Consider the following 25,955-nt stretch of genomic DNA (forward strand, 5'->3'; position numbering starts at 1 on the left):
CCTCTCTGTGGAACTACTAATCCAGATGTGCAAAACTGCACCATTTCAGTAAATATGGAGCATCCCTCCAACCCTCCCAGAGAAACTTTAGTGCAGCAGCCCTGCAGTGCCTCTAATCACTTAGGACAGCAGCCCTGTCCTGGTGTGGAGCTTATAGGACAGCAGCCCTGCCCTGCTCCAACTCAAGAGAAACAGCAACCCTGATCTCTCTTACAACCATATGGACAAAGTTTGTGCCCAGCTATGGCTTTATTGAGACAGCATCCCTGTCTAGCATTTCCTGCATTTGACATAGGCCCAGTGGACCAAACCCACTGCCCAACTTTAAAACCTACTAATAGGAACTCTGAGAATTTACACTCACACTGTTGGTTAGATAAAAATATCCAAACAGGGTGGTTTACATCCCCACAGGGAAGTAACCATATAGTGGATGAGAAAGGGAGTAACCACTCTATTGCAGATCTACTCTCCACTTATCACCACTTAGACAATGAAGTCTCAACTGGCCAAGGTTAGCCTTATTGTCCTTCGTTGGGGGGGGGGGTGCGCTGTGTAGGAAAGTAGCCTCTTTCTAGCACGGTTACCCCCACTTTTGGCCTGTTTGTGAGTGTGTGTCAGTGTGCTTTTACTGTGCCACTGGGATCCTGCTAGCCAGGACCCCAGTGCTCATAGATAAAAACCTATCTGTTAGTGTGTTTTGCCTGTCTCACTGGGACCCTGCTGGCCAGGACCCCAGTACTCATAGTTTGTGGCCCAATGTGTATGCCTGTGTAGTGCCTAACTGTGTCACTGAGGCTTTGCTAACCAGAACATCCGTGCTTATGCTCTCTCTGCTTTTAAATTTGTCACTGTAGGCCAGTGACTTCATTTACCAATTTCAATTGGCACACTGGAACCCCCTAATAAGTCCCTATTATATGCTACCTAGGTACCCAGGGCATTGGGGTTCCATGAGATCCACATGGACTGCAGCATTTCTTTTGCCACCCATAGGGAGGTCAGACAAACCCTTACACAGGACTGCCACTGCAGCCTGCGTGAAATCGCACACACTATTTCACAGCCATTTTCACTGCACTTAAGTAACTTATAAGTCACCTATATGTCTAACCTTTACTTGCTGAAGGTTAGGTGCAAAGTTACTAAGTTTGAGGGCACTCTTGCACTAGCAAAGGTGCCCCACATAGTTCAGGGCCATTTCCACAGACTTTGTGAGTGCGGGGATGCCATTACACACGTGCACTACATATAGGTCAATACCTAAAAAGTAGCTGCACAATGGTAACTCTGAATATGGCCATGTAACATGTCTAAGATCATGGAATTGTCCCCCCATTCCAAATCTGGTATTGGGGAGCCAATTCTGTGCATCCTGGGGGCTCCACCATGGACCACAAGTACTGCCAAACAAGCTCTCTGAGGCTTGCACTGCAGCTACAGCTGCTGCCACCTCACAGACAAGGTTCTGCCCTCATGGGGTCTGGGCAGCCCAGTCCCAGGAAGGCAGAACAAAGCATTTCCTCTGAGAGCAGGGTGTTCCACCCTCTCCCTTTGGAAATAGGTGTTACAGACTGGGGAGGGGTAGTCTCCCCCAGCCTCTGGAAATGCTTTGAAGAGCACAGATGGTGCCCTCTTTGCATAAACCAGTCTACACCAGTTCAGGGACCCCTTCTCCCCTGCTCTGGTGGGAAACTGGACAAAGGAAAGGCGAGTGACCACTCCCCTGTCCATCACCACCCCAGGGGTGGTGCCCAGAGCTTCCTCAGTGTGTCCTAGACTTCAGCCATCTTGCTTTGCAAGGAGTGGGGACACCCTGGAGGGCTCTGAGTGGCCAGTGCCAGCAGGTGACGTCAGAGACCTTCCTGATAGGTCCATACCTGATAAGGTAGCCAATCCCCCTCTCAAGGCTATTTAGGGTCTCTCCTGTGGGTTCTCTTCAGATTCAGCTTGCAAGTTTCCTTTAGGAATCCTCTGCAACAACTTCAGACTCTTCTGACCACGGATCAACCGCAGCCTCCTCCAAGAAACGCTGTAACTGCAACAAAGTGTCTACAGAGACACTTTTCTTCAGCAACCTCAGCTCCAAGTCAGCAACTGTAACAGTTTCCACAGTGTGCACGCTCTGGGGACTCCCTGGCTTCATCCTGCACCAGAAGGACTGAAGAAATCTCCAGTGGAGTGACGGAGTCACTCCCCTGCTCCAAGCAGGCACCTTCCAAGACGACGACCGGTACCCTGGGACTCCTCTCACAGAAACGAACGTGCTCCTAAGGGCACAGCGGCTGGACGTCATCGGCATAGACTTTCCTGAGGTCCTGCCGACGCAATTTGGAGGAGGTAAGACCTTGCCTTCCCCGAGAACGACGGTACCCCTGTGTACTGCATCTTCTTCGCTTCATGAGGCCTCTGTGCACTCTTTTCAAAATTCCATTGTGCATAGCCTGGACCAGGTCCCCAGCACGCCATCCTGTGACGTACAACTAGCTGAGTTGTTCTCTGGTGGTGTGGGACCTTCTTTTGTTGTGCTGCATCAACCGCGTTTTTCACCTCCTTTGAACTCAGACCCTGTGACTCCTGGGGGTGCCGGCTGGCATCCTGAGGGCTCTCTAAAGTGCTCAGAGTCCCCTCTTCCTCCTCACACAGAGTTGAGGCCCCCAGGTCCCTCCTTGGTCCATCCAGTGCCATTTGGAGGCAAAATGCACTTTTGTTGTAGCCAAGTCTTGATGGTGCCTTCCAACACGAAATCTCATCTGAAACGATCTTCGTGCCATGGCACATATTTTGCATCATGCAGGAACCCACTGGCATCTTCGTAGGGTGCATTTCTGCAGTCTTTGACTAAACCGGGACTCATCTTTTGCACCCTCTTCTGGGTTGGGAGGGGCTCCTGCCTTTCCTGGAACTTCTTTTGACTTCTGGACTTGGTCCCCTTCCTTTGCAGGTCTTCAGGTCCAATAATCCAGCAGTTGTTCTTTGCAGACTTGGTTGGCTGCTGCAAAATCCCAAAAGTGAGGTGTAGTGTCCTAAGGAAACTTGCAGTACTTTACTCCTGCTTTTCTGGGCTCTGGGATGGGGTAATTTACTTACCTTTACTGTATTCTTACTCTCCCAGCGATTCTGCACACAGTACACTTGTCAAGGGAGAATTTGTGATTCGCATTCCAATTTCTTAGCATATGGTTTGTGTTGCCCCTAGACCTATTTTCTCCCATTGCATTCTATAGGATTGCCTACTGTTTGCATTGTTCTATGACTATTTACTTGTCTAATTTTGGTGTCTAGTGTATCTATTGTGTATAATACTTAGCTCCAGAAAGAGTATTGTCTCTAAGATATTTTTGGTACTGTGTCCAAATATTTTTGGTAACACTGAGTATTGTCTTTTCTTGTGTATAAGTACTGTGTAACTATAAGTGGTATTGCAGGAGCTTTGCATGTCTCCTAGTTCAGCCAAAGCTGCTCTGCAATAGTTACCTATAACAGCCTGAGCTGCTAGAACACTACTACTTCACTAATAAGGGATAACTGGACCTGGTATAAGGTGTAAGTACCCCAGGTACCCACTACAAACCAGACCAGCCTCCTACACCGGGGCATTGGATGTCTGCAGCACAAAAGTGGCAGCGAAAGCAGACCCTCAGCAGCAGGGCAGTCTCTGCACTCACCATCCGGGTCGGACGGGCAGCGCTGCAGGAAAGGCCTGCTACAGCAGCAAATTAGGGCTCTGAGTGTCAGATCTTCACAGCCATGTGGCCATTTTGGTCACCAGCATGGCCATGCACCCCAACCCCTCAACCCCAAAGAATTCTTTAACCTTACCCACAGACATAACGTTCGAATCTTTAACAACCAATCTTCTGTCTCTTTGTCCTACATTTCTTTTTGCATATTGCTTTATTGTATTTTACTGTAAATTAGTAATCATTCCAGATGACAAATCTTTACCGTGTGATAAACATACAGCTGTTACAAGACATTGCCTATTTTTGGATATTGGCATCCAACACAATACACATTATGGTAATCTTAGTGAACTAGGAATGACAGGCAGTAGAATATGCAACGGAAAGGATCAATTACAGGAAAACAGTTACAAGAACGCTGAATAATATGTATGTGTCACTCTGTGTGCAGGATACAAGAAAATCAAAAGAAAGAAACAATACCATACCAACCCCTAAAACAACTACAACAAACAGCAGTGGACTGAGTAGGTGCGCTACCAGGACACGTCAAGGGAGCACCGAAGAAGACACCTGAGCCGGATTAGAGTTTCACCATTTGCGAACAGGGCGGAGTGGTGGCACAGCGAACGGGGCACCACCAATGCACCAATACACAGAGGAGGAGGGGGGTGGCAAAGGAAGGGGGGGAAGAGGGGTAAGAACCAACCCCCCACCACACTACCCCCGTTGGTCGATTCAATTCTCTCTCGATCACCGCAAGTACCCCTGCCCAATCAGGGGGATCCAAAGGGGGTCCAATTGCAGCATGTGATGATGTTAGTACCTGTTGTTCTGCCAGCACACCAACACGTAAATCAGCGAGCCATCTTGATACTGGTGGTAGATTGGGAGATTTCCAACACATAGCTAAGCGTCTTTTTGCCAATACTAGTGCTAAGACTAGGATTTTATTCGCTGATTTGTTTTTGGAGGTTCTGCGTGTTATGCCAAGTATATAGTGCGCCATATCACAGTGTGTGACCTCTCCCGTGATTTTATTCAACGTCGCATTTACAGTTGTCCAGAACCACACCATATGTAAGAAATCAGCAGTCCCACTGTGGCATCTCGGACACTCATCCTGTGGGGATGGGTAAATCCTCGCCAGTCTCGCAGGAGTGAGATGGGTGTGATGCAAATAATTGAACTGGATAAATTTGTAGTGGGCATTCATTGACATGGTTTTAGGAGCAACTAAGGCCTGTTGTCACTGGGTATCTGTAAGTGTGATGTGTAGTGCTTCCCCCCAGTATGTCTGGAGCACATTGTATATATTTGTGATTGCCTTATTTGTGTTCCCATGAGTCAGAAGTGTCTGGAGCAGAACCGACGTGACAGGCTCACTAGGTAAGGTGCCCCAGTAGGTTGCAGCTAATCGGGTTAGTGCGGCGTAAGTGGGAAAGGATCCAGGATGGAGGCTGAAATCGTCCACCAGGTTAGCAAAAGGTGTCAGCATGCGGTCTTCAAAGAGGTCACCCCATTCCACTATTTCCGCCTCCTCCCAGGCAGCGGCCACTGTTTTGTGTAGGGTAGGAACCCCCCCCGGTAGCACCCACAGGGGGAGCTGAGACGTGTATGGAGTAACCCGGCCCGACCTGTGTGTGTACCTGGTCCAACATTTCTTGGCGTTTCTCATTAGTAGGTTGTTGTCTGCGATTGGGGTAGCGGAGTCAGGAGACAACATCCAACATAGCAGTCTAATTGTGCCTCCCTGTTGGACCGTGGCTTTTAGTTTGTGCAAATTGTGGCATGCCAGCCAACGCATAGCCCATTAGACCCCAGCTGCTGCATAGTAGTGTTCAAAATTTGGGGGACCCAGGCCACCCTCTGACAGGGGAGCATAAAGTTTGTTTAAAGCCAGACGCGCTCTGCCCTTGCCCCATATCAGCGCTGTGAGGAGGGAGCGCATCTCCACAAACCATTTATTCGGAAGAGAGAACAGTAGATCTGAGAAGTGATATAATAATCTTGTGAGGACCAGCATCTTAGCAATAGCCAACTTACCCAGAGGAGAGAGTGGAAGAGAAGTCCAAAAAGGCAACAAAGTCCTCACTCCCGATAGCTCACCCCCTATATTTGCGTCTATTAGATCTTTTACTTCATGGAAGATCTTAATCCGGAGATATTTAATGGTGTCGCCTGCCCACGACAGGGAAGTACTGGGCAACTGCTCGCGTTGGGCCATGGACAGCGGCGTGAGAGAGAACAAGCAGGACTTCGTCCAATTTACTTGGAGGCCGGATGTCTTGCCAAACTCCTGCAGCAATGATAGCAATTGGGGCAAGGTCGCCACAGGATTACAAAGGTAGATCAGAGCGTCGTCCGCATAAAGCGACATGACATGCATCCTCCCTCCCATATAAATTCCTCAGTCAGGTGCTCTCACTCTCAAGGCGTGCGCTAAGGGCTCCATAGCCAGTGCGAAGAGAAGTGGCGACAGAGGGCATCCTTGGGGTGTCCCACGAGCGACACCAAAGGGCCTGGAGATCACTGCGCCCGTCCTCACCCAGGCTATAGGCGAGTGATACAATAGAATTATCCATTTCAGGAAGTTGGGACCAAAGCCCAGCTGATGTAGAACCCACAACAGGTAAGTCCACCCCAATGTATCGAATATCTAATGAAGCCACCGCAGATTCACCCCTCTCCATGCCCGCACAAGTCATAACAGAAAACAATTTACGGAGGCTGAGAAAAGTGCTTCTGCCGGGATTAACTCATTTTGGTCAGAGTGAACCAATTCTGTGGTTATCGGCATAAGTGTGTCTGCCAGCATACGACTTAACAACTTATAATCAGTGTTTAGTAACGATAGAGGGCAGTATGAACTAATTCATAGTGGGTCTCTGCCTGGTTTAGGGAGAACCACCAATGTCGCCTCCCTCAAGGAAGACGGGAGGACTCCTTCCTCAAACGCTGCATTGTACATGTTCAGCAGTTTAGGGGCCAGAGCTGCCTGATATGTAGCATAAAATTCGATCGGCCACCCATCTGTGCCGGGGGTCTTCCCCCGTGACATACTTTTTATAGCCCCCTCGAGCTCTGTAAGCTGTAGCGGGGTGTCTAATGACTCCTTTTCCACCAGGGACAATTTGGGCAAGTGGAGGGGGGACAAGAACCCTTCCGCCAAGGCACGATCCCCCCTGAAACAGAGGTTGTATATAGTGTGGAGTGATATTCAAAGAATGCCGTATTAATTTCTTCCTGTGTGTTCAACATTTGATTATTCCCACCCCACAGTGCAGTAATTGGTGATTGGGAGTGTTCTGTGCAAAGCAGCCAGGCCAATAACTTGCCCGCCTTGTCCTCCTCAGCATGCTTGTGAGCCAAGTAGTCAGAGTAATGGAGTCGAGACAGTTTGTCCAAGGTCTGCTGATAACTGATCCTATTATTAGCTAATGGAGCAGCTGCCTCCACGTCAGTGAGCAGAAGCTGTTCATATTGTTGCAGTTCAGCCTCAAGCACGTCTAGCTCACGACGCAGTAATAGCGCCATGCTGTAGTTCATTTTTATCGCGTGACCCCTCATCACCACTTTGAAGGCATCCCACTCTACCCGCACATCAGATGCCGTGCCTGCATTAGTTGCAAAATAAGATTCAATATGCTCTCACATGGTTTCTCTGTATTCAGCATCCTGCAATGCCGCCACATGCAATCTCCAGGTTGGTATACCTGGAGGAGCGCGGTTCCATCGTACCCCCAACTGTAAGGGAGAGTGATCAGATAATGTACGACCAAGATATTCCAAGCTGGTGACTTTCAGTAATGCGCCAGTGTAGGCGTACACCAGATCAATTCTAGTGTGCAGTACATTTAACCCAGAATAGTAAGAGTACACGCATCCGTTTGGGTGCAGGCCATGCCACACATTATGCAGTTGGTTATTTACGGCCCAGAGACAAAGTTGGTGTGCAAGCGCACTCGACTGGGCCCCCGTAGCGGAGGGAGGGATCTATCTAATTCAATACAAGGAGTACCATTGAAGTCGCCCCCCCCAATAGCATGGCGCCTCCGGGTTAAGAAGAAGAGATAAGGACATTGATTGCCAGAATGCATTCCGGTTAACATTAGTTGCATATAGTGAAATTAGGAATATAGGTGCACCATCCAAGGTTCCTTCCAATATAACAAAGTGCCCTTCTGGGTCCATCTTGGTATGTAGTATCGACATTGTTCCCCCAGGGGCCACCCACATCAGAGCCCCTCTAGCATATCTAGAATATGTTGTACTGATCATGGACCCACGCCAGCGTCTTCTCATTTGTTCTAGGTCTGGAGCTGTGAGGTATGTCTCCTGGAGTAGAGCCACATGCACCTTATGGCTGCAGAGAAACTGGCATACTTTGTGTTGTTTGTTGAAGTCCGCCAACCCCCTAACGTTGCAAGTCATAAAGGAATATTGTGACATGTACTTAGATGTGAGAGCAATGAGAGGCAGATAGGCGGAGGGGGAACACACCTCGACAGCCCAAATAACAGTCCACCCACTGCCACTCCTTGCCTCCCGCCCAAGCCCCCATCCCACCATATGCGCATCACCTCGCAAATCCCTGCACACCCACCCATGAACAAGTCCACTGCAAGAAGAAACATAAATAAAACAACAAACAATTTTTCCCAGGCTGCATCAAGAATTGGTGGACAGCCAATAGCACTGAAATGCTTATACCCAACTGAAACGTTCTTGTTCTTGTATGATTACACCTAGGTGTAAAGGGAGGGGGGGAACATAGAGAATATGAGCGGAGAGGATTTACCTACAATATAAGAGCGAAGAGGGCAGGCAGCCCAAACCCGCCCAGGCCCGATGAAATGTTAACTTTGACAAGCCTGACAAATATGTAATAATGTTCCCAGTTCAAAGAGGTTCGCCACGTTAGGTGCGTCCCCCCTACAGTAGATCTTCTGCAGTCTGCGGAGTCACCGTCAGTCCCTCGCCCAGTAACACTCAGAGCTGATCTATTTCCAAGTCTGGGGAGATCACATCCCGTCAGTCCACACTGCCAGCTGACGATGCAGGGGAGCTCCACCTCCGCACAGACCCGATCCCTTTCAATGGAAGCCTGTTCAGCGCTAGGGGCGCCTGCGTGCGACGAGCACTGTCCCTGTGGCCTCTCCCTGGACCGCGCCTCACCAAGCACGAAGGTGGCCGCGGCGGGCCCGAGGCCATGCCATTGTCCTCCAACCATGCCCAGGCCTCCTCCGGTGTGTTGCAGAAAATGGTGTTAGTGTCCATTATAATCTTAAGGGTCGCCGGGAACTGGAGAGCGTACTTGACGCTGTGCTCCCTCAGCATGCGCTTTACTGCAAGGAAGGAGGTACATCTGCACTGCACCTCAAGTGTGTAATTGGGGTAAATGTTCACCTGCACGTTGGCGATCCTCCATGGGCCGCCGGTACGAGCCCTTTGTAGGATGTGATCTCTGTCTCTGTATTTAAAGAGGTGCACCACCACCGGGCGAGGAGGGGCCCCCAGCCGAGGAGGCCTGCCCAGGACTCTGTGTGCTCTTTCCACCGGAAAAAAGGAGGATTGTTTACCTTGAAGAACCGTCTGGGTCAGCCACAGCTCCATGTACAGGTCATTATTGGGGCTCCCCTCCTGTTCAGGCAGGCCACCACCCTAATGTTATTACGACAAGCTCTCCCTTCTTGGTCCTTCAGACGTTGGTGGAGGCGCGAGACCTCCCTCTGCAAGTCCTTGATGTGTTGAGTGGCAGCAGTAAGAGGGGGACGCAGCTCTGCGACCTCACCATCTGCGGTCGCTATGTGATCCTTCAACCTTTTATGTTCCTCCCGCATGTGGTCCATATCGATACACAGGGCGCAATCTGAGGTTCTAGAGTAGATTTAATGCTCTGCACTGCAATAAGGATTTTATGAAACGTCTGCATGTGCGCCGCAAGTATGGCCGAGACAGGTAAGTCTTGAAGGACCCCAGAGGCATCTGTGCAGGTTGCGCACGTAGTGCCGGGCCATCCACACCGTGTTTTTCAGATTTGTTGCGCCCCATCACTACATCCTAAGAAGATGCAGACTGCTTCGTTTTCGGCCGTGTGCGAAGAATAGTTCCTTCAAGCCCCTCAACGAGACTGGGTCGGGCAAGGCGTCCTGGAACTCGTATGTGGGAGGGAGAGGCCTGACCCCGCACTGGCCACAGGATCCATGGAGTTGTCTCTTTGTGCTACATAAACTGTTGACACAGTTGTTCTTCAACATTGTGAATTCATTTCTACGGGCCCTGGCGCCCTATACAAAGGAAGGAGAGTGAAGGTTGTGGCCTCTGACAAGGCTTCACCTCATGATACTTCTCGCTCGCCACGTTACATCTAACTGTGCAATCTTCTGTGGAACTTGGAAAATCTTATTGTTAAATATTTTAAGGTCACAATAGACTTTTCAGATTATAACAGATCTTGGCAAACTTATAGATGCCTGCTCCTACTTTTTCTGCCAATACCTTGACTCTCAGAGACTCTGGGGTCTCTGTAGACATGTCTACTTCTGACTTGTGTCTCCCAGAGATCTCTAAGCTGCTTCCCAGTGGCACAGACGCTGTGGGTCAGAATTTCAAGACAGGCACACCTGTACTCGATTCTTCTAGCGTGTGGGCGTACGACACCCATGTGCAAAGCAAGATGGGGTGCCTGCTTATTGATGGGGTGCATAATACAGATGATGGGGGGCTCTGTAAATTCTGACCCTCTGCATTTAGGTCCTCCACCTGCGGCCGCTGTCCTTGTGCTGGCCAGTCTCTTGATCCTGAAGGCTGGCATAACGGAGAACTATTATCAATTAAGAAACAACGTTGTTTATTGGCTTTTTAGTCAGCTGGGTTCTTTGACATCTCTTTTTAATCGCATCAGCATGGCCAGACGGGTCCCATGTTTGGGCAAGGGACCCAAAACTTTAGCCAGCAACTTTACAGATATTAATTTTAACAACTTATTTTTTGCTAGTAACAGCCTAAGGTACCTTTTATTGCAGCACAGACCCAATACTGCATACTTCTACTTCATTTAGGCTATTTTTGTAAACATTTGGTCGTTGTCCAGTTTCTGCATCTCATAGTACTGTTGCCCAATTAGTCCACCCAGCTTAATCTAGCAGGGTCAAGTTTAACGTACCTACCTCAGATACTTTCGAACCCCTGAGTAAACTGAATATCAATGATCGACTGCCCCTTTGTATGCAACTTCTTTGACACAGGAATCCATTGTAACAGAGATTAAAACCCCTATTATCAATTCTTCACCGACACTTAACATCCATCTTGAACATGGCAGGCATTGTGGCAATTAAGGATGATCCTTCCTGGCTGACTTTTTAAAAGAAATTCAACATAATTTGCCTCCCAGAAACTTGGGAAGTGACCCACAGTTTTTTTTTGGGAAAGATATAGTGGTTTCTCTGTGCCCACTCGCAGCTTGGAGTCGGGGAGGGCCACTCGTAGTCTCTTCTTGTTTGTTTCCATCGGCCTCAACTGTAAGGTGCAACAAATGGACTCTGGTTTACATAATTTGCTTTCTATGCAGTTGGCTTTTTCCAGCTCTTGCAAGCTGCTTGTTGCTAACTTTAATAAAGCCAGCAGTATTCACTCCGCTGTGGATCACGTTAGAGCTCTTAGATCCAAGTGTGACAAGTACTTTTACACTGTTGATGTTTTTAATCCTGTGATTCTGTTGAGTGATTTTCATTTGCATGTCTTTCATAACTACATGCTCACTGACAGTTCTTTTTCCTCTTTCCGACACTCACTTTGATCATACTACTCTGGTGGAGCTGCTTAACCCCATTGTAATCTGTCTGCACTGAATGGCAATAACAAGATGTCGGGTTCTGATGCTACAACGCCCACATTCAGTGGGAGAGGTGCCTTCCATGTGGTAGATTTAATATTGTCTCTCTTGTTTTATTACCATCCGTGATCACATATAAGGTATTCTGAGGCACACCGAGTCCTCACAATTCACTGACAGCTGCTTTATTTTGGGGTATACCCCAGCCCATATCACAGATCTGTCTTCTGGGCTGGCCACATGACCTGGGTCATAGACTTAGACGGAAGAGCATAAACCTGACTTTGCTCATTGCATACTCTCTTGATTAATGACCTGGGATAAGGATCTCAACGTGATCTCTGAGGTGCAGTGTGGTTTCAGATCAGGAAAGGGTACGGTAGACCAATATCTGAATCTGTATCCTTTAATCAGTAAGTACACTGTGATCAGACCAGTGATGCACTTGGCCTCCATGGACTTGAGCTCTGCATTCGACCAGGCTAACAGAGAGAAACTGTGGTCGGTATAGCTGGACCTGGGACTGATAAAAACATTGTCTTTTTTGTGTGATTTTCACCTCATTTTGAATACTTCTGTAAGATATGGTCAGAAAGCGGAATTCACTTAGCACTTTTTACTTAATAGAGAGGTCAGACAAGGCTGCATTATGAACCCCTTTTCGTTCACTCTTTATGTGAACAAGTTGGAACAGGTAGTAGTAGCCTTGTCGTCATATGCCTACATTAGGTGGCCTGTCTGCCTCAGCCCTAATAAATGCTATTTCAGTTTCCAGAACAGCCCAAGGCCTTCAAATCTAATTAGACATTTTTACTAATTACATGGACACACACAATTTGAGTATCATTAATTCTCTCAAATTTCACATCATGACAAAAATACTAAATGCACAACGCACTCATGCAAAGGCAGTACGCACAGCAACGTTTCCCTATCTTAGCATTTTATTTCATTCTTACATTACTTGGTCACCTTTGATCAGGGATAGGAGGCATGTCTTTGTCAGAAGACATGCTTTGGTTTTCGATTTTGATGGCAGGGAGGGGATAAGTTGGTGGGAGCAATGCTCAAGAGTTACAAAGCAAAATGTGTGCCCTTATAGTTGTGACATCTAGGGGTATACCACCATAAGTGACTTATAATGTGTTGAGGATATGTTTTTTAGAAGATTTGTTGAGAAGATTTATTGCACTCCCTATTAGCTCTTCCTCATTTGTCATTCATGAAGAGCTGAGGCAGGGTTTTTTGTATGACACTATTTGGTTGAGACCCCTTATTTTAAGGCTGTCCGTCTGGCTCAAACCTGAGCTGGACCATACCAGGAGGTTTGGAAATAGCCCTTTTTGCAGGGTTATTCTCAAACATTTTGCATCTGACCTCCTATTTTTGACGGTGTGCTGCATTTCGTGTTTGCTGGCTTTAGGACTCTGGGCACTTTACCACTGCTGACCAGTGCTAAAGTGCAAGGGCTCTCTGTCTAAATTGATACTGGTATTTGGTTTATCCCTGATTTGTATATTTGATTCACTAGTAGTGCACCGTAGGTGCCCAGGGCCTGTAAATCAAATGCTACTAGTGAGCCTACAGTACTGATTGTGCCATCCACCTGAGTAGCCCTGTAAACATGACTCAGACCTGCCCCTGCAGTGGCTGTGTGGGTAATTTGAAACTGTCATTTCGACCTGGTAAGGCACGCACTTGCCAGGCCCATACCTTCCCTTTTACTACATGTAAGTCACCCCTAAGGTAGGCCCAATGAAGCCCCATGGGCAGGGTGCAGTGGATTTTATAAGGTAGTACATGTACTGGTGTGTCCTACATGTCCTGATAGTGAAATACTGCTAAATTCGGTTTTCACTATTGCAAGGCCTATCTCTTCTATAGGGTAACATGGAAATTGCCTTGAAATATCTTTTAAGGGTAATTTCCTATTGGGAGCAGATGGAGATATGGAGTTTGGGGTCTGTAACAGGGGTACCGTAAGGAATACTGGCAGCGAAGCGGTTCACTGTTAGTTTGTCTTTTATTAGTTAGGGGGTTATTCTAACTTTGGAGGAGGTGTTAATCCGTCCCAAAAGTGACGGAAAAGTGACGGATTTACCACCAGCCGTATTACGAGTCCATTATATCCTATGGAACTCGTAATACGGCTGGTGGTATATCCGTCACTTTACCGTCACTTTTGGGACGGATTAACACTCCTCCAAAGTTAGAATAACCCCCTTAGTGTTATTGTTGCATAGTTTATGGTTTGTTGACTATGAGGTCGTTTCCCTGTTCTTCCTTCTGGGTTTACATGGTGTTCATCCTTCTTCTGTTTCTTCCTTCCAGATGGTGTCTCAGGAGGTGCATGTGGAAAAGAAAAAGATAAAGACAACTGTTGGTGGATTGGTAAGTTTCTTTCTTTTTTTTCTTTTTCCTAACTGGTTTTCTTTTTCTTTTTCTCTGACTTCTTTTTACTGGCTATTGTTCTTCTTCTCTGATTCTGCTCTCATTCTCCTGGACTGGCTTTCCTTATCTTCTTTTCGTCTCGGCTATCTTCTATTCTCCTGGCTTTTTCTCTCTCTCTGTCCCTGTATCTGGAGTATCTTCTCTTACTCTTTTTCTAGCCGTTGCTTTTCTCAATGTGCATAAGTGACAACAAAACAAATAATAAACTAAGGGTTTGACATACTTCTGTCTTGTGTTTTCCTTTTCTCTTGTACGTTTCCTGAGAGTACCGTTGTGATATGCTATTGTTATAGAGTAACCCTCTTATAACACTTAAACCGATGAAATGAACAAACATTTTTTTTTTTTTTTAAACCTATACTAATAATAAATGAAGGTTAGGTAGCTAACCGGTCTTGTTGCCTCTCGCCTCCCGCCTCCCGCCCGTACTGAAAATATGTTATACCCGTCCTCTATAGGACCCTACCTGGCAAGGCCACTCTCTCCCCAGAGCGTGGCCGGTATTCTGGTGTTGCCGCCTCCTGGTCCTTCTGTCTCTGGAACGGGGAAGAAACATTCATTGTTGCGTTCCCCCTGTGGAGCCTGGAGTCTGCTTCAAAGGTGCTGTTGTGACTAGCACGTCCGTCCTCTCTGTGGTGTCCGTCGCATTCCTCTTGCTGGGCCTCCCGAAGTATTCCAGTTGGTGCTGCCACTGCCCTCCATGTCCCGTTGAGGAGGCGTTTACAAACCCCCTCGTTACCCGGATGCGTTGACTGATTGGCTGATGTCGTCATCGCATCCTGGTCAGGGTGGCGGGATGCAATGGTGCCCCTGGGGTACTGCTGGGTCGGTGCTGCGTCGGTCGGCACGTTACAGGTTCTCTGAACTAAAAATACATATTTTGTTGAAGTTGTGTTTAAAATGTAAGTTTGAAAATGCCACTTCTAGAAAGTGTGCATTTTCTTCCTTAACCATTCTGTGCCTCTGCCTGTCTGTGGAATATACGTCTGGGTCAGGATGACAGTGGGGCTGTTTGTGAATTCTAAACAGTCACATAAAGTGAGCTGATGTCTGCCCTGCATATCCTGAGTAGTGGGAGGAGCTGACACTTGCACCTGAATAGGGCTGTGCCTATCCTTACACGTGCAGTCACCAACCCCATGGAGTGTGTCTGGGGCCAGGGCAGGAAAGGCAGTCTTATGCACTACAAAGACGTTTCTTTGAAGTTTGCCTACTTCAAAGGCAGAAATGGGTATAAGTACTTGACCTCTCACCCCACAAAGTTAAATCCTTCTGGACTGAGGACATTCTGTCAGGAAGAAGAGCTGGATGTTGTAGGGGGACTGCCACTCTGCCTGTTGCTTTGCTGTGCTGGCCTGCTGCTTGCTGCTTCTGCCCTGAGAGTGAAAGGACTGGACTTTGCTTTCTACATCCTGCTTCCAAACGTTCTCCAACGGCTTGCACTGAGTTTTCCTCCTGTTAAGAAGTTTCAGGGACATCAGAGGCTTCATCTTCCAGGACATGGGCTCTCTTGCTGAGAGTCCTGACTTGCCAAGTGGTGCCAAATCCAGTTCCTGGGCCCTTCGGAGTGAGTTTTAGTGTAACCAAGAAGAAACAAGCACATCAACTCCAGGACATCTTCAGAACCGGTGCTGCTATCTGACTCCACGCTGCTGCCTGTACCGGAGCCATGGTCCCCGCTGAGTGCAATTACCATAACCAATGCCACAGACCCACTGCAGTGCCTCGGAAGTCGCACCACAGAGTGAGTCCTCAGTGGCATGTCACCAACGTCTGCGACACCTGACTCCACTGTAGCACCTGTGACCGAGTGATGTGAGCACGACACTGCAAAGTTGAGGCCTTGCATCTTGACCTGCTGGATTTATCGACCCCACCTTGTTGTAATGGAAAAAAAGCCTTGCCACTGTCGCCCTATCACCTCCCCTGCAACCGTAAGGAACTGACGCCTCACCTCCCTTGCCTAGCAGTAAGGAACCGATGCCTCACCTCCCTGATATCAGAAAGGAACTGATGCTGCACTGACTCCAGTGATGCCTCACCTTCTCAACTCTTTCCAAAGGTACTGTACCTGGGGTTCGTGCGACTCTGTGACCGGCCCACACTCCCTCACAAGTGGCATCGGACAGCTGGGAATGACTCCGTCAAGACATCTTGATAGACCCAGCTGGAGCTATTATGTTTCTAAGTGCTATACTAAGATTTGGTCTTTGAAAATACATATCTTTGCTTGTGTATGTTGATTTTTTGTCATTTTGGTCTTGTTTACTCAGATAAATATGTGGAGTACTTTTGTGGAATTTTCACTGTGTTACTGTGTGTGTGTGTGTGTGTGTGTACAAATACTTTACACATTGCCTCTGACTACTTCAGCCAAGCTACCAAGGTGGTGAGCAGGGGTTACCTTAGCTGTGTGACTCTCTTATCCTGACTAGAGTGAGGGTCTGTCCTTGGACAGGGTGCAAACCGCTGACAACTAAAGACCCCATTTCCAACAGACTGTATGAGTTTAGAACATGGCCTTTGGATGCAATGGTTTAGAATTTTTAAGGACAGCTTTTTTAAAGTAGCCGCCCTTGCCTCTTTAGCAATCATGAGAGTATCGCTAGAGCAGACCTCACCTTGGGGCAGGACACCTTCATTAGCCAGCAACTCGATGAAAGGGGTTCCTATGCCCTGTCAAAGATTTCTGTGAGCTCGTATGTACTTGGACCAACCACTATGTCACTAGAGCCATATGTTTTATATGACGTGCCTAACTCACATCATTTTTTGTTTACATGCTTTAGACTAAACATGGTCCATTTTATATTGAGTGAACCTAAGATAGGGCCTAGTGATGTGAATCGCCCACCTTGTCTCTGTAATCGACTTCCAAACAAGACACTAAGGCGGTCATTCTGACCGTGGCGGGCGGCGTTCGCCGCCCGCCATGCGGTCACCGCCAAATGGCCGCTCCGCGGTCAGGAGACCGCGGATACTATTCTGGCTTTCCCGCTGGGCCGGCGGACGACCGCCAAAAGGCCGCCCGCCGGCCCAGCGGGAAAGCCCCTGCAACATAGAAGCCGGCTCCGAATGGAGCCGGCGGTGTTGCAGGGGTGCGACGGGTGCAGTAGCACCCGTCGCGATTTTCACTGTCTGCAAAGCAGACAGTGAAAATCTTAATGGGGCCCTGTTAGGGGGCCCCTGCACTGCCCATGCCAGTGGCATGGGCAGTGCAGGGGCCCCCAGGGGCCCCACAACACCCGTTCCCGCCATCCTGGTTCTGGCGGTGTAAACCGCCAGAAACAGGCTGGCGGGAAGGGGGTCGGAATCCCCATGGCGGCGCTGCAAGCAGCGCCACCATGGAGGATTCCCTGGGCCAGGGGAAAACCGGCGGGAAACCGCTGGTTCCCCTTTTCTGACCGCGGCTTTACCGCCGCGGTCAGAATGGCCCTGGAAGCACCGCCAGCCTGTCATGGACCGCCAGGGTCGGAATGTCCCCCTAAGGGCTACATGTATGAATGTCAGGTTTTGCGATTCGCAAATTGTAAATCTTAGTGACTCGCTTTTTGGAGTCGCAAAACCTGATGTACAACAGTGTCTCAGACACTGTTGCCAATTCCCAAATGGGTCGCAAGGGTCCTGCCTCGTTAATATTCATGAAACAGGTCATAATTGGGACCCATTTGGGAATGGCTGCTCTCGTAGGGATGGTGGCCTGCTGGGGTTGGCCTGCAGTTGTTTTGAATGCAGCTCATTTTCCTTAAAGGAAAACGGGATGCATTTCAAAAATAAAATGTTTCAGTTGAATTTTTTCAGAGTAGGCAGTGGTCTCTGGGACCACTGCGTGCTCTGAAAAAATGTTTGCGCCACCATCCATAAAGGGGAAGGGGTCCACTAGGGACCCCTTCCCGTTTGCGAAAGGGTTAACACAAATTTGAAATTGGTGTTAACTGCGATTGTTTTGTGACCGCATTCATGGTCACAAAGCAATCACACATACCACTGCGACTTGCACTTAGGAAGGGACGCCCATGGCCCTCCCCTTCCTAATTGCGATTCGTAAACCTGTTTTGTGATTCAGTAAATTGATTACCGAATCGCAAAATAGCATTTGTACATACCAAAGTGCTTTTTTCTGTGCACGTTCCATGAATTGGGCCGTTTGCGCACAGAAAAAAGTTTTGTACATCTGGCCGTATGCACTTTATCTTGGTTTGTCCAATTTATAAACTGAGTCTCTGTTTCATAATACCATTTTTAGTTTAAAGGAATTTTACTCAGGCCTGCGTTACTGTTTTTACAGTTAACTAGTGACGCCCAGATCTGTTGGTCTGTTATTTGTTTTTTTAAATGCACTGTCAGACTGAGGATTTCTATGATTATTGATCAATGATGTATTGTGTTTAATAATTCTCTATGTGCACTGCTCGGTTTTTATCTGTACTTGACTTTTATGTTCTTAATAATTTGAACCAAATAAAGTAATTGATGACCATAATACAGTTATTTGGCTCAAAATGCTTTTGATTTCTTGTCAGAAGATAATGCATAATGGTTATATGGAAATGTGGACCCCTTGAAAAGGCTCCACAGTTTTCTTTTTTTTCCTAGTCCTCATTTTCAATAGAAGGTAGGAACATAAGCAGAGAATGAGATTCCACAGAAAACTGCGACTGGTCCAAAACCTTGTACAGCGATCTGTAGGAGTTTTGCACTGGCCCCGGTACTCCTCACTATTGGTTGTTCATATAACATAATCATTGGACAGTAGATTTCCATCACTGAGGGGACTCACATTTCCCTACCCCATCTCTTATACCAGTGCTCCCAGAACTCCCACATCTCTGCTCTTTTGCCAGAGTGACAGCAATGATCTAGCTTGTTAACCCTCTGAGCCGAGATTACCCAATCCAAAAAAGATGGTGGTTCAGGTGACACCCATTTCATACCACTCTCCCTTCGTGCAAGCAGCTTTAATGAAAATAGTAGTGATGAGTGTTTCTTCTGTAACTTTATCAAAGCCCCACCACCTTCTAAAATGCCAAAAATCACTAGTGCAAGGCTTACCACAATTTATTTGCCTGTTATATCAGACAGAGCCTTACCCACTTCTAGCCAGCGGGACACAGCCAACACATATGGACATCATCTGCCTTCCCCAGACTACACTTGAGGCAGGCCTTCATCTCTCCACTTCCCAGGCTTGATACTTTCTTTGGCGTCCAATACACCCTGAATACTCTAAATAGATGGTTCTTTTTTAGAGTGCAGATTTTACTGAAACCCATAAAGTAGGCATTGATACTTGCCACAAATGTGGTAATTCCAACGTTGGCAGGTCCCTTTTATAAGTCTCGTCAGGCAAAGTAAAGGCCCCATCCTTGCCTTGCACTAGCATCCAATACCATTTGGAAACGTCTCTTCTTTGAGGGGGCACCCTTGTAGTTTTCCTTCCCACTCTATATTTCCTTTCCTGTCTTTACCCAGTTCACATGCCCAACTTGCCAATTGAAAAAGCTAGAATCTAGATAATGTGTTGTTCCTGACCCTAGTTAAAGTCTCCCAGTAAACCAGATGGTTGCCCTCAATAAGTTGACCCCAGTTATTTACACCTGCTTCTATTAAGGGTCTTGCCAGATTATCTTGAGTTTCAAATTGGTGCAAAATCACTATGTTAGGGTATCCCCATCACCCACAGAGTCTGGATCCAAAGCTTACAAGCTGCAGTCAGAATCTTCAGTCTAGCCATTTAACAAAACTTTGGGTGTCCAGATTTATAAAGAAAATGATCTCCACCCTGGGGCAGATTTTTCATCCGAGCTTTAAATAAGGGAGAAAATAGAGAAGCTCTGGATAGCAATGTTCCTACATTTTCTCCTGGAAGGCCCAGCAGTACAACCAGAAATCTGGGCCTGCCATGCCTCCTTCCACTTTATTCCTACAGAATTTCTTCCAGACAATTCTTACCCCCTTGGATGACCAGATGAAGCTATTTATGTCTGCCTGTAATTTTTTAAACCACTCTGGTTTAAAAGTTACTGGGAATTGTGTTGAAAATGAAAGTTAATTTTGAAAATATTGCCATTTTTATTACATTGGTACTTCCTAAAATCGAAAGGGGGAGACTTCCCCATGATCTCAAAAATTTCTTAGTTTCCAACATTATTTTATCAAAGTTCATCTAGGTAATCATGTCCAATTCCTGTACAACCTGCGCCCCTAAATATCTTATTTTTTTTTTTGCCAAAGGGCTATCACAATCAGTGTTCCATGCCATTACTTCAGTTTGTTTTTTGCTGATTAACTAAATATCCATAAACTTGCCCAAACTCATTCAGAGTTTGCAAAATCGCTGGGAAGGAGGCTGCAACAAAGTATAACCCATCCGATCATCAGCATAGGGTGAAACTTTTTCCCCACACCCATTGCATTCAAAAGGGATAATGTTCTGGGGCCTGATTTAGATCATGGTGGGGGGAATACTCCATCACAAACATGACAGATACCCCGTCCGCCTTATTAAGACCCCATGATATCCTATGGAGATTGTAATAAGGCAGACAGGATATCAGTCACGTTTGTGATGGAGTACTCCCTCGAACAAAATCTAAATCAGCCCCTGGTTCTTTCTGATTCTGTTTGCTAGGGGCTCAATTTTATAGGTTGAAAAGCAGAGGTGACTGTGGGCACCCCTACTGCGTCCCTCTTTTAATGTTGATTTGTTTGGTTACATTTCCATTCACTACAATCTTGCTTTCTGTCGTTTATAGATTGACCTAACCGCCCTAGAAAATTCTTCCCCCAAGTCATTTTTCTTAATTACATCGTGTCAGAAAGGACAGCTCACCCTATGGAACGTGTTAATATTGTAAGCTGAGTTTTTTTATGCCCATTTCAATCGCACCCACCAAACTGTATGTTAGCTCATAAAGTTGTCTTTGTTTAATAAAGCCCTTTTGGTCTTTGTGGACAAGGCTCCCAATCACCCTATCCAATCTTTTTGCTAACACATGTATAGATCTTGCTGGCGCCTGTCAGGCTGACATTAACACTAGCTCAAGATTTTTTTTATAGTGGAGTGACTTTGAAGCTAATATAATGTTAAAGCTATCTAAAGTCAAAGAGGGCGAATGAGCTAGCGCGTATTATCTTGTGTAAACATCGTAAGTGGTGGGATCCAACTTTAACATCTGTGTGCATGGTGCAGCGAGTAGGGATAGATTATCTGAATTCTGGAGGGGATCTGTTTGTTCCTAATCAAATTGACCCCGTAATCATAACTAGCATATTGCCTCATAATCATAGATTACTTGTAGTACTGAGCTCAGTGGTGAAATTTGCAAATGCTCTATTAACTTTAAATTGACCTAATAGCAATGCGAGTATCCCACGAACCTAGATCAACTGTTGTAGCGCTCATTCATAAGTATATTATAGTCTTGTGCTTTCTGATCGTCTCCCTTGAATAGAGTCCCATATCCGTTTTTGACATAGTAGTCTGGAGCAAAGATTGTAAAAACTTGGTATGGCTCTTTTACTATTAAGATGCCTCCAAAGTGTATATTCCATCGCTTGCGTCTCAAGGATATCTCGTGGCCAAAGTAAGGGACCTAAGAAGAATATGACCCACCGTGGTGTTAACGGGTGCATAATAGAGTCACTGTTTTTGAACATTTTCTTGCATACAGGGACTACTCAGTTTGTGCATTAAACAATCACACCCCGTAGGCTAGGTTTACTACAAATTCAAGATCATTATTATGGTATATATGCCATGCTCCTGTGCTACACTACTGTGGAATTACAATGTATCTAACACAAACTTACTAGACATCACACAATTAATAATTTGGTGGTTAACATCAACAAAACTCAATGCATGATCTTTGTAAAGGTCGTCACTATGGTGGGAGCTGATACAATGTTAAACAACTGGTGTGAAGGAGTGTAGAGACCTTGGCAAACTACTGGAAAATAAGTTATCCGAAATTTGCCAAAACATCAAACAAAGACCTTGATCAGAGTGGTACCGTATTTTCATGAACACATATGTGAGGACATTTCTTCCTTTATAATGCACACATAGCCTGGAGCTGCTTCACAGTTGGCTTATGAGGCTCCCATATGGTGCAATAAAGGGAGCTTGCATCTTGCTAAGACAGAACGATGGCTGCTTGACAACACATAATACACAAAAGGCTATTCCAATCAAAGCTATTAAACTGGAATTGTCTTTACTGTCATTAAATGGGGTAGCTTTAAGATCTTAATTGGTGTTTCGTATGATATATGTTCATCCACGGAGGCTACATTACTGGGCCTTTTCTCCCAGGACTACTTGAATCGTCCTCATTATCTACACAGATGTGCCCTGAGAGATTTGATCTTAATTCCTTTTTTTGTAGTTATCCCTCCTGTAAACCCTGCATAAATGATTACTGGGAGAATATGCAGCACTGGACCCTGCAGAAAGATGTGCACCATCTCACACACAAACAAAAAAAGCAGGAGATCTATCTTCTGTCAGTAAATTAGAGGCTGACTCATATATTTCCTTATGGGATAAGGTACGTACTTCCTGCTGTACATTGTAAGGATATTGCAAGTCACTAGGGAGTTCTGTGACCTCATAGAGGAATGAGGTCAGGGGTTCATTCCTATCAATACGGCCTTTCTGCTGATCACTGTTTCAGAAAAACATATCATAAATAAAAATAAAAAGCCAGTTTTCGTGTTCATGCATTGTTCAAACTGCAGCTGAAATTATGCTCTGTGGTCTGCTTTTGCCCTTGTCTGCTGGCTCCGACAGCAGGCATTGTGCTGTCAGAACTCAACTGTAATAAGTTATTAAAGGTGAGCATCTACATCATTCCGTTATTATAGGTGACTAGAGATGTCAGAAGTTGCCTGTAACAAGAAAATTAAAGATGGTGTTGTGTACACGGATTGCAGCCTCCCTTGTATTATAGTACAATCTTATTTACTGATAAGCCTACATTTTTGTTATTCTGTTTTCATAAACTGCCTTTCTTGGCAATATTTGGCATTTGGAAGGACAGAAATGACTAGCCTGTAATAATATTTTTATTGAGCTTTAAATCCAATATATCATATTAAAATTGTGACCAAATATGTATTTTTATGTTTATGTATATGTCAGTAAGTATGTATCTTTTAAATAATAATACAAAATAGTAATAGCTTGACTGCTGAGGACAAGGGCTGTCTGCTCAGGCTGTTTCACCTAGATGGTCTATCCCAGCCTCAAGCTTTCTTCTTTCCTAATATTCTGACTCTGGTGGGGCATGACAGTGAAGAGGGAAGAATACATGTGTTTATTGCACAGCTCGTCGTGGTCTGCATAACTATCCTGCAAAACCCTGTGACGAGCTGCCATCTGGCCTGATGAGGTCTTGTTAGATGTACAGGGGCACTTGTACCCCCAAGAAAGATGTTTGGAGCCCCCTTCCTGCACCCTGGCCGGGCGAATCTGTGAACCGTCAGAAGCTGCGACGTGCCTCAAGAGGGTGGTAGGAGACTGGTGCAGTGGCCACACAAGTGAGTCCAGGCCAAACACACTGTAGTGAGGTGGAATGGCAGTGGTGCCCTGAAGCTGACGGGAACGGGCCCTGCCTTACTGAGGAGCCCACTTGTGGCCGCTCTGATGGGAGGGTGCCGGCCCTTTGCTGGATTGAGGTCCCAACCATTCTTTGGACCTCATCGCTGATAGAGAGATGCTGCTGACCCTACGAAACTAGGGACAGAGCCTAGCGATCGGGGAGGATTGCTGGCCAATGAAGGCGACACAACGGTGGGTTTTGCAACACCTGGGGGTGCAATGATTGATCTTGGGCAGCCTATCTGTGGTTTGCATGTGTGTACTGTTGGCTGCAGACTGGGGACTCCATGGATCCTTGCTGCAGATTGGATGTTGCCACTCTTTTGTGGCCATCTGTAGGAGTGAGACTCTAGGCTTGTCAAGACTTATGCGCTGCTTTAACCTGGAGTCCGCAGAACGAGTGGCGAGGATCTTGATCCTGCATGTTCGGACTTGGCCCAGGTAGGGGCGCCTCTTTCTGGTAGCCACTGTGCTGCAGGCGATGGAAACGCCAAGGGCAGGCCATGTCCTTCAGAAGTAGTGCCAGAGGGAAAAAAACACTGAAAGGAGAAAAAACCTCCAGAAGGAAAGTTCCTGAAACAGGAGCAAAAAGAAAGCAAATACAAGATCAAAAAGGAACAGGAAAAACACTGGAACAGACGTGAACCAGTAGCTGACACAAGGAATCAGGAGCGAAGACACCATCCAAACAGAAAGTGTTGCAGCGCAAGGAGGGAAAGAATCACAGCCCTTAAATACCAAAAAACTGGAAGTGACCAACAGGAAGTGCAAGGACACCATCTTAGATAGGGAAAAACACATAGAACATAATGGACAAGGAGCCATAGAAAGTAGGTAAAGCATGCTGGGAAGAGAGGGGTAATATGGGAAGAAGGAAAAACATAAAGAGAGGCACAATGAAAGGGAAAGAAAAAGAAGAAGACAACAAGAACAGGTGAGTGGGGGAGGGTTAGACCTGCCTGAGAGCACGTTGCGCTATGAATGAATGAGGCCCCAGACCCAATTTGGGGCCTCGTAGGTTGCACAACAGGCTGCGGCCCGAGCCGAATGTTTAGCTCGTGCTGGGTGCCATGGCGCGACAAGGCTGGGATATGGGGTTGTGTAAACTCACTGCCTATACTTGATCATCCTCGGCTGCCTCCCTTTACTATGGGAAGTGTTCCGGATTGAGATGGCTGCTGTGTTTCTGTTATCCTTGCCTTTAATGCGGAGTGCAACCCATTTGGCTCCCAATATAGTGCAAGAGAATCAGAGCAAGCCAGTGCAGAGCAATAAAATAGTGCAATACTCCATGGTGGTGGCTGAGGAAATGGAGCACCCCGTTCCCATAGCACAAGGGGTGGCGGACCTTTGATTTAATGCAAGCTATCATGGATTCCCACTGTGCCTTGGAGCATAAATAGTCACTATGGCAATTGAAATGAACCTCTTGAGGATGGAACTTCGTAAGCTTTCCTATAGGACAACAACTGCAGAGAACACGATGACAGAGCTCCAGGCTAGCATGAAGGAGATGAGGCAATGGTGATTGCACTTTAAGAGTTGCAGACACCGCTGCAGGAAAGGCCAGAGGATATGGAGACTGAATCAAGGCGCAATAATTAACTTTTTCTGGGGTCCTGGAGAGAGTGGAGGGCCTGTTAATGGAGTGCTTCCTGGAGCACAGGATCTTAAATGTGCTGAAACCCAAGGGCCTGTCCAACTATTTCCTGGTGGAACAGGCACACAGGGCACTTGCACATGCACTGCTTCTGAGAACTGGGGCCCCTCTCAGGGAAATCATAGATCAATTCCCCAATTTCCGTGTTAGAGACACTATTTTGCAGTGTGCCCTGTGCAGTGGTGTGGTGCACTATGAGGGTGCAGTGATACAGATTTACCCAGATTAGACCCATCATGCTCAATTGGATAGAAAATCTTTCAAAGTGGTGAAGAGAAGACTCAGAGAGGAAGGGCTGAATACATGCTCCTTTACCAGCCAAGCTTAAAGTTATAAAGGACAGCAAGACTCATTTCTTCCCAACTCAAGATCGTGGGTGAGATTGGCAGGACGGCTGGTGTGCCTGTCGGGGCAGAAGACGTACTGGCTCCCAGTGCACGAATGACAGTGAAACACACCAATAGGTGGAGAATGGCGCAACACTATCAGACGGGTATCTGCTGCGCATTGAGGTTGCCACACATCTTTACCTGCCAAGGGCTAAGAGTAATTGTTGCACAAGACTGTGCCCGCCCTGGACAGGTGATGTTAGTGGGTGGTGGCGACCGTGGTACTGTATATTCTTGGAATTGGTTTCTATTCAGCAGCTCTATGTCTATTGCAGAACATTTAGGGCCGAACTGAGAAAGCTGAAAATATACAGCGGGGAACATC

This window comes from Pleurodeles waltl, chromosome 7 (genome assembly GCF_031143425.1).
Source record: "Pleurodeles waltl isolate 20211129_DDA chromosome 7, aPleWal1.hap1.20221129, whole genome shotgun sequence".
Lineage (NCBI taxonomy): Eukaryota > Metazoa > Chordata > Amphibia > Caudata > Salamandridae > Pleurodeles > Pleurodeles waltl.